The following is an 18,025-nucleotide window of genomic DNA, read 5'->3' as shown; positions in this document are numbered from 1 at the left end:
GGAATATTCACCCTAAAAACGCCTTAACACATATAGATACATCCTGAACATTGAAATTGTCCAAAAGATGAGGGTATTCACTCTAAAAACGGCTTAACACATATAGATACATCCTGAACATTGAAATTGTCCAAAAGATGAGGGTATTCACTCTAAAAGCGCCTTAACACATATAGATACATCCTGAACATAAAACTTGTCCAAAAGATGAGGGTATTCACTCTAAAAGCGCCTTAACACATATAGATACATTCTGAACACAAAACTTGTCCAAAAGATGAGGGTATTCACTCTTAAAACGCCATTTATTAAACCTAAATATGACGCTATCACTTTCGTAAAAAAAACCCGTTAATTTTAGGCCATTGTTTGGGTGGAAGCATCCCGCTAAATCATGATATCGGTTATATTGTAGTGCTTAAATTTGTTTTTGCGCTAAACTGTTAGTGCACCCATAATGTACAGTGCCTTAAAATCTCACCATTTCATTTAAATGCAATCAGCTCATAATGTTAATTCAGGCATGTAAAACGCCTAACTTATACTAACATATTAACGAACGGTAATTCTAGCTAAAAAAAACAAAGGGAAAATATAACGATAACAAAGTTTTTTATTTAGATTTTTGAAAGAGCACAATGAAGATAAAATCCAGCATTCTTGACGGTAAGTTTCTTCTGCTTCATAAACGGTATCCGATATGTACATCTACATCAAATCCAAGTGATGTCACGTTCTCTAAGTAAGAATCAGGGTGATAACGATACCACCAGGTTAATAACCCAGGACCAAACAGTTTTCTTATTGTCAATATCATTCGCAATGGTCCGTCTCTCTCTCTCTCTCTCTCTCTCTCTCTCTCTCTCTCTCTCTCTCTCTCTCTCTGTGCCTTCTATAACTAAAGCATTGACGAGAACAATACACATTCACTCTCTTTCTTTTTGTTTTAACCGACAAACAGTAATTTTTTATCGATTGAAATCAAAAATGGCCATAATAAAATATTTCTTTACAAAACCAAAAGTTTCATAGTATATGTTATTATCTTTTAAAATCAAAGTGGATAAATATTGCTTAAAGAGATTATGACCGTGGATGTAATAGTTTGGTTGGAATCATTGTATTTGTTGTCAGCGATGTAACAATTATAACCAATCTCTGTGGCCTGTATAGTTTCCACGTGTGTAAATATACCCTGTTAAAGAGCTGGCCGAATTTCAACTATCACCTGTGCAGGGACACAAAGCTCACCAGTTACTTAATTTACTAAAAAAGAAAATAAATAATTCATTGGTGATTAGTTATATTAATGTCCGATCAATAATATAAGAGCATTAATTTCCAGTGCGGCCTATCCTTGAACAGGCTAACTTAAAGGGCATTCCGTCGTTAAAATGAATTGATGCTATAAAATTAAAAGTAAACAGGAATCTTATATTTTTCTCAAACAGTGAAAGTTATAAACTTGACCGTAATACCACGCTCAAAGTCCGAAGATAACCGAAAGTTCTTAAAAATGTAAGTTTTTAAAATGTAATTTCGACTGGAAGTCGCCGCCAACAACTATCAACACGAGCACATCCAGACAAGTTCACGAACAGTAACGAAAATGGCGTACACGGCTACCCGGGCTAGCGATTAGCTATTGGGTCACAGAAATCGGAATCTTCCGTTCGAATGAAGGAATGCCCCTTTAATGAACATTGGATTACCTTAACTGCAATATGTTGTCCTTTTAGCCAATGCCATCTTAGAACATTATGGCCATATATATCAAACCGATATCGTTTGGTGAGTAAATAAATACTTTTTGACGGTAATTGTTTTCGGATATTTCCTTGTTGTAATACGAGCTGTATTGGTATTATATGGAAACTGAGAGCAAAATCAATATAACATAACATACAATAATACTTAACAGGTTAAACTACAATAAATATATCATTAACACAGTCTCACTTTTTTTTAAAGTTCTCAAACTGAGAATATTTAACAGCCTGTTTTATCTACCTAGGCCCGGGGAATAGGACCGAGTATTTAAATTATCTCCTATTTCACTTGGTAAATATCCTGAGTTTGAGAACTTTACAAAAAGTGAGACTTTGTTAATGATATATTTATTGTGACATGTGCCCCCAGTACTTCCCTCTCTGTGGTGGGTTTGTCTACTGAAATGAGTTTCCCAAGATCAAATACACAGATACACGCAATTGTGCAAGTGACATGTCACACTTGAGTTCGAAATTAACTCATATCTTAGCCACTCTATCTAAATACAAATCGTATGACCTTGTCAGTGTTTAAAGTAATATTAGTGGTATAATGGATGTCATGTTACAGTCAGTATCTGATTGGCCCTGTCCAATGTCAGTATGATAGATGTCATGTTATAGTCAATATCTGATTAGCGCTGTCCAATGTCAGTATGATAGATGTCATGTTGTGGTATTTTGATGGCCGTTCCATGCAATTATTGGTCATGTTTCAATATGATTTTCCTGTCCAGCAGTGAATGTCATTATGTCATATCGGGCCCGACCAATGCATAGTGATGTCGTATTAATATCGAGCAAGTAATGTAGTTTTATAGTGGCATATTATAGCAGGATTGTTTGGGTTTATATGTTGCATTATTCTATGTTTTCAATGTGGAATTTGAGGTTCCAATACATATGTGTAATTGTGAATGAGTGTAATGAGTTCGATATTTGTAAATGTGTCGGCGTATACCTATCGTAGTTACCAATAAATATAGCAAATTTATGTATACAAGGTTAAGTTTTCCTGAGAATATGCAGTTGGCTAAGGGACCAATTTATACTGTCTATCCGCTTAAATATCAACTTTTGTAATTGTCTTCAACATGTTGCCCAAGTTTCAGATAATTTTGATTTGCTATGAAATGATGTTTCTATAATGTTATAGTCAATACATAGGTGATGGATCTAGATAAGTGTTTTAGACACTTGTTTCTATTTTCCTTTTATTTTGTATTGTATGCAATGTAATGTACTTTGATATCTGAATAAAAGAAAGTTTTAACTAATATATGATCAGCCCTGTCCAATGTCAGTATGATGGATGTCATGTTATAGTCAGCATCTGATTGGCCCTGTCCAATGTCAGTATAATGGATGCCATGTTTTAGTCAATATCTGATTGGTCCTGTCCAATGTCAGTATGATGGATGTCATGCTATAGTCAATATCTGATTGGCCCTGTCCAATGTCAGTATGATGGATGCCATGTTATAGTCAGTATCTGATTGGTCCTGTCCAATGTCAGTACGACAGATGTCACGTTTTAGTCAATATCTGATTGGCCCTGTCCAATGTCAGTATGATGGATGTCATGTTACAGTCAATATGTGATTGGTCCTGTCCAATGTCAGTATGATGGATGTCATGTTATAGTCAATATCTGATTGGCCCTGTCCAATGTCAAACAATATCACAATAATGTGTATTGCTATATATAATGGAATGATACCACACAATATTGTGAATAATATCATTTAAATCTGATTATAAATGTATCACATATAATGTTTACGTAAATGGAAACTAATATTTTGTTGTTCTTTTCCTTTTCTTTGTTCAAAATTATTATCGTAACAATTGGCCATGTTAATTCAGACAATCAGTACTTAGCTAGTCTTCCATATGGTCAAAATCAATTAAATGTAACAACACCTAAGATTGTGTGTTACCACAGAATAATAACCGAGTAGACCTGATCCTATAGGTAAAATGAAATAAAATATAAAAATATATATATAATGAATTTACTTACCCAAACAACTCAGTATTAATATTGATATCCTGGAAATATGCATGATGATAATTCCGTATCACCTATACATTATAGTCACGTGAGATTGTTCTATGTATGATTCTCTAGTGTTGGTAACACCAACAACTACTGGATGTAAATAACACCAACAACTACTGGACATAAATAACACCAACAACTACTGGACATAAATAACACCAACAACTACTGGATGTAAATAACACCAACAACTACTGGACATAAATAACACCAACAACTACTGGATGTAAAGGCCCCACGTGAGGGTGTCCCTACGGGTAGATATTCAAAACATAAACACGGTCTATATTACATAATAACTAGTTCAAATTACACCGAATTCAATTCTGTTTTGTACACAGACATTATCGCATCGCCCTCTGTCAATCACACGTCGGTACCGGGTAGCGGTCATGGTCGAGTTAATGTCAGGCTTAAGTAATCTACATGTAAAATATTGGATTGAATCCTTATGGTTAATAGTTTACATATTAGATGATTGTATTAAGTTCTACTGTCGACATCTGTTTATATGTGGTATATCTTATGGTCTTCAAATGACATTTTATTTTGTATGGCTATAACAAGGGCGAAGCTTAACTATACCTTTGTGTTATGTTAATGGATGTATTATATAAAGACTGCACACAGGTAATCATCTGCTATGTTTTGGACATAATTATATAAAAAAATCCCACAAATACATGACATACATTGTCAAAATTGAGCACTTATTAGTTTAAATGACAATAAACAAAATATGATCAACACATATAGATACATCCTGAACATGAAAATTGTCCAAAAGATAGGAACATTCACCCTAAAAACGCCTTAACACATATAGATACATCCTGAACATTGAAATTGTCCAAAAGATGAGGGTATTCACTCTAAAAACGCCTTAACACATATAGATACATCCTGAACATTGAAATTGTCCAAAAGATGAGGGTATTCACTCTAAAAGCGCCTTAACACATATAGATACATCCTGAACATAAAACTTGTCCAAAAGATGAGGGTATTCACTCTAAAAGCGCCTTAACACATATAGATACATTCTGAACACAAAACTTGTCCAAAAGATGAGGGTATTCACTCTTAAAACGCCATTTATTAAACCTAAATATGACGCTATCACTTTCGTAAAAAAAACCCGTTAATTTTAGGCCATTGTTTGGGTGGAAGCATCCCGCTAAATCATGATATCGGTTATATTGTAGTGCTTAAATTTGTTTTTGCGCTAAACTGTTAGTGCACCCATAATGTACAGTGCCTTAAAATCTCACCATTTCATTTAAATACAATCAGCTCATAATGTTAATTCAGGCATGTAAAACGCCTAACTTATACTAACATATTAAGGAACGGTAATTCTAGCTAAAAAAAAACAAAGGGAAAATATAACGATAACAAAGTTTTTTATTTAGATTTTTGAAAGAGCACAATGAAGATAAAATCCAGTATTCTTGACGGTAAGTTTCTTCTGCTTCATAAACGGTATCCGATATGTACATCTACATCAAATCCAAGTGATGTCACGTTCTCTAAGTAAGAATCAGGGTGATAACGATACCACCAGGTAAATAACCCAGGACCAAACAGTTTTCTCATTGTCAATATCATTCGCAATGGTCCGTCTCTCTCTCTCTCTCTCTCTCTCTCTCTCTCTCTCTCTCTCTCTCTCTCTGCCTTCTATAACTAAAGCATTGACGAGAACAATACACATTCACTCTCTTTCTTTTTGTTTTAACCGACAAACAGTAATTTTTTATCGATTGAAATCAAAAATGGTCATAATAAAATATTTCTTTACAAAACCAAAAGTTACATAGTATATGTTATTATCTTTTAAAATCAAAGTGGATAAATATTTCTTAAAGAGATTATGACCGTGGATGTAATAGTTTGGTTGGAATCATTGTATTTGTTGTCAGCGATGTAACAATTATAACCAATCTCTGTGGCCTGTATAGTTTCCACGTGTGTAAATATACCCTGTTAAAGAGCTGGCCGAATTTCAACTATCACCTGTGCAGGGACACAAAGCTCACCAGTTACTCAATTTACTAAAAAAGAAAATAAATAATTCATTGGTGATTAGTTATATTAATGTCCGATCAATAATATAAGAGCATTAATTTCCAGGGCGGCCTATCCTTGAACAGGCTAACTTAAAGGGCATTCCGTCGTTAAAATGAATTGATGCTATAAAATTAAAAGTAAACAGGAACCTTATATTTTTCCTCAAACAGTGAAAGTTATAAACTTGACCGTAATACCACGCTCAAAGTCCGAAGATAACCGAAAGTTCTTAAAAATGTAAGTTTTTAAAATGTAATTTCGACTGGAAGTCGCCGCCAACAACTATCAACACGAGCACATGCAGACAAGTTCACGAACAGTAACGAAAATGGCGTACACGGCTACCCGGGCTAGCGATTAGCTATTGGGTCACAGAAATCGGAATCTTCCGTTCGAATGAAGGAATGCCCCTTTAATGAACATTGGATTACCTTAACTGCAATATGTTGTCCTTTTAGCCAATGCCATCTTAGAACATTATGGCCATATATATCAAACCGATATCGTTTGGTGAGTAAATAGATACTTTTTGACGGTAATTGTTATCGGATATTTTCTTGTTGTAATACGAGCTGTATTGGTATTATATGGAAACTGAGAGCAAAATCAATATAACATAACATACAATAATACTTAACAGGTTAAACTACAATAAATATATCATTAACACAGTCTCACTTTTTTTTAAAGTTCTCAAACTGAGAATATTTAACAGCCTGTTTTATCTACCTAGGCCCGGGGAATAGGACCGAGTATTTAAATTATCTCCTATTTCACTTGGTTAATATTCTGAGTTTGAGAACTTTACAAAAAGTGAGACTGTGTTAATGATATATTTATTTGTGACATGTGCCCCCAGTACTTCCCTCTTAGTGTTTACACACTCCTGGTGATCATTCTCTGTGGTGGGTTTGTCTACTGAAATGAGTTTCCGAAGATCAAATACACAGATACACGTAATTATGCAAGTGACATGTCACACTTGAGTTCGAAATTAACTCATATCTTAGCCACTCTATCTAAATACAAATCGTATGACCTTGTCAGTGTTTGAAGTAATATTAGTGGTATAATGGATGTCATGTTACAGTCAGTATCTGATTGGCCCTGTCCAATGTCAGTATGATAGATGTCATGTTATAGTCAATATCTGATTAGCGCTGTCCAATGTCAGTATGATAGATGTCATGTTGTGGTTAATATTTGATTGGCCCTGTCCAATGTCAGTATGAGGGATGTCATGTTACAGTCAATATCTGATTGTCCCTGTCCGATGTCAGTATGATAGATGTCATGTTATAGTCAATATCTGATTGGCCCTGTCCAATGTCAGTATGATAGATGTCATGTTGTGGTTAATATTTGATTGGCCCTGTCCAATGTCAGTATGATAGATGTCATGTTATAGTCAATATCTGATTGGCCCTGTCCAATGTCAGTATGATGGATGTCATGTTATAGTCAGTATCTGATTGGCGGTGTCCAATGTCAGTATGATGGATGTGCATGTTACAGTCAATATCTGATTGTCCCTGTCCAATGTCAGTATGATGGATGTCATGTTACAGTCAATATCTGATTGGCCCTGTCCAATGTCAGTATGATAAATGTCATGTTGTGGTTAATATCTGATTGGCCCTGTCCAATGTCAGTATGAGGGATGTCATGTTACAGTCAATATCTGATTGTCCCTGTCCAATGTCAGTATGATAGATGTCATGTTGTGGTTAATATCTGATTGGCCCTGTCCAATGTCAGTATGAGGGATGTCATGTTACAGTCAATATCTGATTGGCCCTGTCTAATATCAGTATGAGGGATGTCATGTTACAGTCAATATCTGATTGGCCCTGTCCGATGTCAGTATGATAGATGTCATGTTACAGGAAATACCTGATTGGTCCTGTCCAATGTCAGTATAATGTATGTCATGTTACAGTCAATATCTGATTGGTCCTGTCCAATGTCAGTATGATGGATGTCATGTTATAGTCAGTATCTGATTGGTCCTGTCCAATGTCAGTATGATGGATGTCATGTTACAGTCAATATGTGATTGGCCCTGTCCAATGTCAGAATGATGGATGTCATGTTATAGTCAATATCTGATTGTCCCTGTCCAATGTCAGTATGAGGGATGTCATGTTTTAGTCAATATCTGATTGGCCCTGTCCAATGTCAGTATGATGGATGTCATGTTACAGTCAATATCTGATTGGCCCTGTCCAATGTCAAACAATATCACAATAATGTGTATTGCTATATATAATGGAATGATACCACACAATATTGTGAATAATATCATTTAAATCTTATTATAAATGTATCACATATAATGTTTACGTAAATGGAAACTAATATTTTGTTGTTCTTTTCCTTTTCTTTGTTCAAAATTATTATCGTAACAATCGGCCATGTTAATTCAGACAATCAGTACTTAGCTAGTCTTCCATATGGTCAAAATCAATTAAATGTAACAACACCTAAGATTGTGTGTTACCACAGAATAATAACCGAGTAGACCTGATCCTATAGGTAAAATGAAATAAAATATAAAAATATATATATAATGAATTTACTTACCCAAACAACTCAGTATTAATATTGATATCCTGGAAATATGCATGATGATAATTCCGTATCACCTATACATTATAGTCACGTGAGATTGTTCTATGTATGATTCTCTAGTGTTGGTAACACCAACAACTACTGGATGTAAATAACATCAACAACTACTGGACATAAATAACACCAACAACTACTGGACATCAATAACACCAACAACTACTGGATGTAAATAACATCAACAACTACTGGACATAAATAACACCAACAACTACTGGATGTAAAGGCCCACGTGAGAGTGTCCCTACGGGTAGATATTCAAAACATAAATACGGTCTATATTACATAATAACTAGTTCAAATTACACCGAATTTAATTCTGTTTTGTACACAGACATTATCGGATCGCCCTCTGTCAATCACACGTCGGTACCGGGTAGCGGCCATGGTCGAGTTAATGTCAGGCTTAAGTAATCTTCATGTAAAATATTGGATTGAATCCTTATGGTTAATAGTTTACATATTAGATGATTGTATTAAGTTCTACTGTCGACATCTGTTTACATGTGGTATATCTTATGGTCTTCAAATGACATTTTATTTTGTATGGCTATAACAAGGGCGAAGCTTAACTATACCTTTGTGTTATGTTAATGGATGTATTATATAAAGACTGCACACAGGTAATCATCTGCTATGTTTTGGACATAATTATATAAAAAAAATCCCACAAATACATGACATACATTGTCAAAATTAAGCACTTATTAGTTTAAATGACAATAAACAAAATATGATCAACACATATCGATACATCCTGAACATTAAAATTGTCCAAAAGATGGGAATATTCACCCTAAAAACGCCTTAACACATATAGATACATCCTGAACATGAAAATTGTCCAAAAGATGGGAATATTCACCCTAAAAACGCCTTAACACATATAGATACATCCTGAACATGAAAATTGTCCAAAAGATGGGAATATTCACCCTAAAAACGCCTTAACACATATAGATACATCCTGAACATGAAAATTGTCCAAAAGATGGGAATATTCACCCTAAAAACGCCTTAACACATATAGATACATCCTGAGCATACAAATGTCCAAAAGATGGGAATATTCACCCTAAAAACGCCTTAACACATATAGATACATCCTGAACATTGAAATTGTCCAAAAGATGAGGGTGTTCACTCTAAAAACGCCTTAACACATATAGATACATCCTGAACATTGAAATTGTCCAAAAGATGGGGGTATTCACTCTAAAAACGCCTTAACACATATAGATACATCCTGAACATTGAAATTGTCCAAAAGATGAGGGTATTCACTCTAAAAGCGCCTTAACACATATAGATACATCCTGAACATTGAAATTGTCCAAAAGATGAGGGTATTCACTCTAAAAGCGCCTTAACACATATAGATACATTCTGAACATAAAACTTGTCCAAAAGATGAGGGTATTCACTCTTAAAACGCCATTTTTTAAACCTAAATATGACGCTATCACTTTCGTAAAAAAAAAAACCCGTTAATTTTAGGCCATTGTTTGGGTGGAAGCATCCCGCTAAATCATGATATCGGTTATATTGTAGTGCTTAAATTTGTTTTTGCGCTAAACTATTAGTGCACCCATAATGTACAGTGCCTTAAAATCTCACCATTTCATTTAAATGCAATCAGCTCATAATGTTAATTCAGGCATGTAAAACGCCTAACTTATACTAACATATTAACGGACGGTAATTCTAGCTAAAAAAAAAAAAACAAAGGGAAAATATAACGATAACAAAGTTTTTGATTTAGATTGTTGAAAGAGCACAATGGAGATAAAATCCAGCATTCTTGACGGTAAGTTTCTTCTGCTTCATAAACGGTATCCGATATGTACATCTACATCAAATCCAAGTGATGTCACGTTCTCTAAGTAAGAATCAGGGTGATAACGATACCACCAGGTTAATCACCCAGGACCAAACAGTTTTCTCATTGTCAATATCATTCGCAATGGTCCGTCTCTCTCTCTCTCTCTCTCTCTCTCTCTCTCTCTCTCTCTCTCTCTCTCTCTTCTATAACTAAAGCATTGACGAGAACAATACACATTCACTCTCTTTTTGTTTTAACCGACAAACAGTATTTTTGTATCGATTGAAATCAAAAATGGCCATAATAAAATATTTCTTTACAAAACCAAAAGTTACATAGTATATGTTATTATCTTTTAAAATCAAAGTGGATAAATATTTCTTAAAGAGATTATGACCGTGGATGCAATTTTTCATTAGAATCATTGTATATGTTGTCAGCGATGTAACAATTATAACCAATCCCTGTGGCCTGTATAGTTTCCAAGTGTGTAAATATACCCTGTTAAAGAGCTGGCCGAATTTCAACTATCACCCGTGCAGGGACACAAAGCTCACCAGTTGCTCAATTTACTACAAAAGAAAATAAATAATTCATTGGTGATTAGTCATATTAATGTTCTATCAATAATATAAGATCATTAATTTCCAGGGCGGCCTATCCTTGAACAGGCTAACTTAAAGGGCATTCCGTCGTTGAATTGAATTGATGCTATAAAATAAAAGTAAACAGGAATCTTATATTTTTCTCAAACAGTGAAAGTTATAAACTTGACCGTAATACCACACTCAAAGTCCAAAGATAACCGAAAGTTCTTAAAAATTATAAGTTTTTAAAAATGTAACTTCGACCCGAAGTCGCCGCCAACGATTATCAATACGAGCATATGCAGACAAGTTTACATAAATATCATACCCAAATGGATGAGTGTAAACCTCACAAATTGTATCATATGTCTCATGTTGTTGAGGTTTAGCAATAATTGATGTCAGAATTGGAGAGATACGAGTAGACTGCTACACGTTGATAGATACTTTTGACGGTAATTATTTTCGGATATTTTCTTGTTGTAATACGAGCTGTATTGGTATTATATGGAACAGTGAAAGCAAACTCAATATAAAAATAACAAACAATGATACTTAACAGGTAAACAGCCTGTTTTATCTACCTAGGCTCCGGGAATAGGATAGTATTTAAATTATCTACTATTTCACTATTTAAATATTGTCAGTTTAAGAACTTTAAAAAAGTGAGACTGTGTTAATGATATATTTATTGTGACATGTGCCCCCAGTACTTCCCCCTTTGTGTTTACACACTCCTGGTGATCATTCTCTGTGGTGGGTTTGTCGACTGAAATGAGTTTCCCAATATCAAATACACAGATACACGCAATTGTGCAAGTGACATGTCACACTTGAGTTCGAAATTAACTCATATCTTAGCCACTCTATCTAAATACAAATCGTATGACCTTGTCAGTGTTTGAAGTATACAGAACATAAAACGACTTCAAACATGTTTTTAAACTGTAAATTATCGTCCTCAAAATAAAATTTAATTGCCTAGTGGTTCTGGTGCCATCACCCGTGTTCTCATTTCGAGAATGTGACTTAACCAGGATTTGACCTATATATTTGTATGGTGGGTGTCGTTGTGACCTATATTTGTATGGCGGATGTCGTTGTGACCTATATTTGTATGGCGGGTGTCGTTGTGACCTATATTTGTATGGCGGGTGTCGTTGTTATCTATAGATTTGTATGGCGGGTGTTATTGTAACCCATATTTGTATGGCGGGTGTTATTGTGACCTATAGATTTGTATGGCGGGTGTCGTTGTGACCTATATTTGTATGGTGGGTGTCGTTGTTGATGAAACAGAGGACGCTAACTCTTCCGGAGCATCTGTCCCTATTCTCCTTGTACTATTTCCTTGTCCGAAATCAGACATGTCCAATGCTTGTTGATATGCGTAATGATTTCGTGGTCACTGTCTCATTTTAGAGCATAAGACGCTTACTCTTCCGTTACTGTCTTTCGAGTACCCGTGTGCTCTAATATGCCATTAAACTTATACAATAACAACATTTATCCGATAGAAAAAACTTCAAACTTTAATTTGATATAAGTTTCACATCATTTGAACTTCAAACGAGCGAATAAAAGGACGAGGTCACTAGTAACAACATATAGTAAATTATTTAGTTGAATAGATTTTTCTCTTACTGAATATACACCTTTTATTTGTATAAGTATATATATATATATATATATGTGTGTGTGTGTGTGTGTGCATTCAGTAAATGTGTGAAAGTGAGTGTGAAAGCTGTATTAAATGTTGTAAATAATAAGAAAAAAAATCCTTTATTTCTTGTTTTATTACTATATTCACTAACTGCCTTATATAAGTACATGCCATAAAATCAATAATTAACAATAACTACTTTCATTAGCCTTTTTTATATTATATACAGATCCAGATATAGCTTTTAATCAAAGGGAGACAAGTCTCAAAATAATACTCAGGTAGCTTGCATTTCTGCTGTTTCTTAAAACCAGTATATATATTCTATACTATGCAACACCAGTTTATACAAATGATGGTCACCTTACTATACATATATATGTACACTTATCAACCTCTTAATACTGTAAGCTATATATAATTCAGCAATGGTACATATTTATCAAAATTGTTCAATACTTACTTTATTTCTATTAGCCATTAAACATTGTTTCAATATATATACATGTACGCATTTTCTAAAATGTTGCTATTATGTATACCAACTCATTGTCACCCTTGATGCTCTTCTCAAAAATGATATTGTGCTGCTGTAAAACTGTATCTATAATTGATGGGGTTTTTTTCTATGTATTTCATGTACTTGTAATATGCAAAAGGATGAATAAAAAGTTTTTAAAACTGAAAAAAAAAATTTTGTTGTGTGAGTCCTTAAGCATGAAAAATGGAATTTAGATACATTTATACATCCGTATATATTGATATCAGTGAACTATTATGGAGTTGTGTTAATCATAAATATTTTGAATTCACTAAGATTAATTCGTGTAGAGTACATTTGGTGATTTGATGACTTTAACGTCCCAGCATCAACACAAATCAAATATAGGCGATACATTATTACCTACAATGTATAAGTGCCAAAGTTTGAAAATCGTAATGGATCCTATGTAAATATACATGCTTAAGTACTTTTGATAATCAAACATTGTATTCATTGTTGAACTGATTTCTAAATCATGAGTAACGTCTTTCGTGTTATGATACAAATGTCAATTTCGTGTCGACAACAACCTGAACACCTCCACCATGTGTTCTATAAAATAGGAAATTGAATAGGAACTTGTTAATCATCGCCATTTTAGGACATTTAACACGCGTGGTTGTAGAATGGTTTGTATGAACGTTAGTTCATAACAACTAATTTCATCTACGCTAATTAGACTATTATCACGAACATTCGAGATGTTAAAAACCTTGTTAACAGGCTTTTAACATCAATATTGTTACATTCCATCGATTTCTGATTTTCGGTCGAATCTAATTGTTTCCTTTTAGTTACGTATTTATATTTAGTTTTAACACAAAGTAAAGACACAACATTTGTTGTATACTGAATTAGAATGGGTTCCTCTTGAACAGAGACGAAAACAACACAAGTTAATTATGATGTACAAAATTCTTAACAATCAAACTCCGTATTATCTTAGAGAGATAATTGAACCATTTATCCATGACCCCTCTTTAGACAGATATACCTTACGTAGTTCTAGAATATTTGATCCCCCACTATGTCGGACAGTTAACTTCTTTAATTCTTTTTTCCCATCAATGCTTAATGAATTCAATAATATTGCTTCAAATCTTGAAAATATCCAATCTCTTTCACAATTTAAGAAATTAATTTCTTCCAGTCAGCTGATTAAGTCTAAAACCACTGAAGTTTTCAAATACAGTGGTAATCGTCATATTAATATTATTCTTTGTCAACTGAGGAATAGGTGTAGTAATTTAAGCTATGATCTATATAAAGATCACCTTGCTGAATCTGCTGTATGCTCGTGTGGTCATGGTCCTGAAACATCATCGCATTTCTTCTTTAATTGTGTTAACTTCGCTAATTGTCGTGTCATTTTACATAATACTATAAGTAATATAATGTATGAAAATGAAAATCATAACCACTTCTCTTTAAATATCCTTTTGAATGGATGTGAATTGTGTACTATTAATGAAAATACGAATATTCTATCTGCTGTCTCTAACTTTATCACAAGCTCAAAAAGATTCATTTAATCAACAATAATCACTTTTTTGATACAATTAAATTTTAAAATTTTAACAAAACACATGTACAGAAATTCTATTTCGAGATTTCCAATGGGTATATTCATTCATTATTTAAATATTTTCATTTCTATAATAGACTGAATAATATAATACATATTGTTATGAATTATTCATTTCAAATTGTTATTTACATGTTACCTTTTTTCTTTGTTTGTTTTTTACTCTCATGAAGTGAAACTCCAATATAAATTTATAAAAACAATGTCCCATTGAAACGAAAATACTAAATAAACCTTGATTCCTTTTAAAAAGCTAACTGTTTTGTGTAGTTGTGTCTCCTTCCTCATCAGTGGATGGCCTACTTAAAGTGAAATGGACAGTCCTTGGCCTGTATCTGTATTTGGAGGGGGCCACAATTTCACTACATATTTGCAAAATATAATCACCAACTAAAAAAATTGAATCATTTATTCAAGTTATTATGTTAATGAAAAATTTGAATTATATATTTATTTTCTTACACCATTTAAATCCCATTTAATTATGATAATCATATTGGAGTTATCTCCCTTCAATTGTTTACATTTTAATTTAGATGACTATTATTGTTTTGTCGTGTGTTGAGTATGTGTACTGTTAATGAATGTCTGTATTTTGTACCACTGTGTTGTTCTTAGGGAGAAGACTGATATAGGCAATGCCTGATGTCTAATCCCTTTGACAATTGTATTTTTGTCAATAAAATTATTTGAAATAAAAAAAAAAAAAAAAAAAAAAGACACAACATGCGTTTAACCTTGTGATCAGGAACTCTTTATCCATTTATGTCAATAACTGGCATAGATCTCAGTTCCATTTCAATTTTATAAAGCACAAAACATCATATATAGAAACCACAATACATGAATATGTCATTTAGTTTTATCTACAGCATTGTAATGAGTTAAAATGTAAATAGTATAAAGCAGCATGAAATCAATGATAGTTGTCTATACTGCTAACAGGAGTTGGTAGAGATCGACATCGAGATCTCCAATTTTTGGGGCGAGAAGTCAAAATTTAAGGTTCGTTAATTTTCGTCGTTTCGGGGCGAAAAGATGAAAGGACGAAATGGCACAAATCAGTCACCGTATGGGTGTCGTCAAATTTTCACTCTTCGGGAACGCATATTATTCTTTACTTCCAAACCTCTTTAGTACAATGAGTACAAAATCCGTTCGTGCTGAGCTACGTTTGGTGATTTGATCGATTAGAAAACAGCAATAATATAAACCCAACGTACACGTGTAAATTACATTTAGACTGACAAAAATTTGAAAATCCTCATGGTTTAGTTTGTTTGTAAACATATACGACCAAGGTTCCTGTGATGATTATACTGATTTCTAAACCTTAAGTCACGTTTTTAAATACAAATGTCAATTTCGTGTCTATCAATATCAACAACAGATTGAAGTCATGATGTATGTGTTTAATGAATAAGCACATTTAAGACTGAATGGGAACTTGTTAATCACCGCCATTTTAGGACATTCAACACGCGTGATTTTATCATGGTTAGTTTAAAATACAATTAAATATAATTTCTCTTTATTCAAATTAGACTGTTATCACGAAAATGTGTTACTGTCTAAAACCCCTTTAACATCAATTCTATGATATATCATCGATTTCTGATTTTCATTCGAATCACTGTTTCCTTTTTTAAGTCGAATATATTTTTTTCGAAATACAAACTATTATAAACCAGGCGACCAATTATCAAATATTCGTTAAGTTCAGAATTTTAATTTGCTGAATTCAGAACGAGATATATAAAGCTATGATACTTTAGGCTGACGTTCATTATTAGTACAGTATTCTTATTATCTAAATGTGGATTATCTATAATGTATTAAATCAAGGGCTTTTTACCAAAGTGTCCTCATCCTTTTTACGCAACGTAACTTACGTTGACAAGTTACAACAAAGTTATCGTAAGTTTGATGATGTAACTCTGGTTCCTCACCCTATAATGTTTACGTGTCATAGTTCATTCGATACCCTAAAGCTTGTTCTCAATATAACGACAACCGTAATCGATAACAGCTGCTGACGGGACAAGTTACGCCACGGGGTTTTGAGGGATACATCTGGATGAAAAATAGTCGAAGTTTGCGATTGTCATGATAAATCCTTCTTCCTGGTTTATGTATGTGATGCTCTCTATTCAAATGGTCAGGCACTAAGGGTATACTGCTAACATTACTAATATTTCACTGTTGTCTCAACACCGAAGGTTAGGGTTAAGTTGTACTAGTGGTTGGGAGGAGATACTGTTTTCCATCGGGACAAAGAAAAACAAAACATTTACCGGTTATCATCATTATAGTAAACATAGACATTACATTTTTCCTTTTCAAAAATCTTCTTACTTACAAAGAAATAGACCCATAAACGTGGAACTCCGTCACGAGACAATAACAATTGCTGTTAAAGGGGCATTTCTTCGTTTGAATTAAGTTTAGGTCGTCAAAATTAAATTTACTGGAAACTATGTATTTTTTCCAAATAGTAAAAGTTATAATCTCTACAGTCATTAAGGCAGTTTTACTCTCAGGATAAACCAAAGTTCTTCGAGTATTATGTCCTGAAAATTCTGAATTCGGCCCGAAGTATCACTAATTACTGCAAAAACATGCGGTATTTTTCTACACTACACCTTTCCCTGTACATTTCGGCGTTAATTTCATAACTTTAGGCACAAACACTCCGAAAATCATCGTTCGGACAGAGATTTCATCAATAGAAATTGTACATGTTTCTGATGTCCGAACGAAGAAATGTCCCTTTAAGAGAGACCAGCCAACCAATTGTTTTCCCATAGACTTTAGTGTTAACGTTTTGGAGTATTTCATTCAAATTCTTGAATTCAATATGACAATTATGGTTTATAACAAAAGTTTAGGGTCTGATATAACACCTAATAAAAAAAAAAGTTGGGTCCTTCAGCTCAAATTTTCTCCAGGGTAGCCATTTTGAAAATGGGTGAATTTCGCAGTAAAAATTCTCAAAAATCTTAAATGTTTACCTGTTAATTATTATTACCTGAACTTTTTGGAAAAAAAATCAATTGGACTTACGAAATTAATATCAACATTTCTTATTGATAGTTACCTATCAGGCTACATATCTATTTTCTCGCTTCATAACATACTGACCAATCAGTGGCTGCCAGACATTTTATCCTTGGCTCAACTTTCTATACACAGGGGCTGTTTCAAAAATATATTTTTTCAATTGGTTGGTTGTTCCCTTTAAGTAGTAATTGTAATCGGCCATCTTTACATCTCGCGAACAAATATTAAACATTATTTG

This window comes from Pecten maximus, chromosome 19 (genome assembly GCF_902652985.1).
Source record: "Pecten maximus chromosome 19, xPecMax1.1, whole genome shotgun sequence".
Lineage (NCBI taxonomy): Eukaryota > Metazoa > Mollusca > Bivalvia > Pectinida > Pectinidae > Pecten > Pecten maximus.
This window is presented reverse-complemented; position numbering follows the sequence as displayed.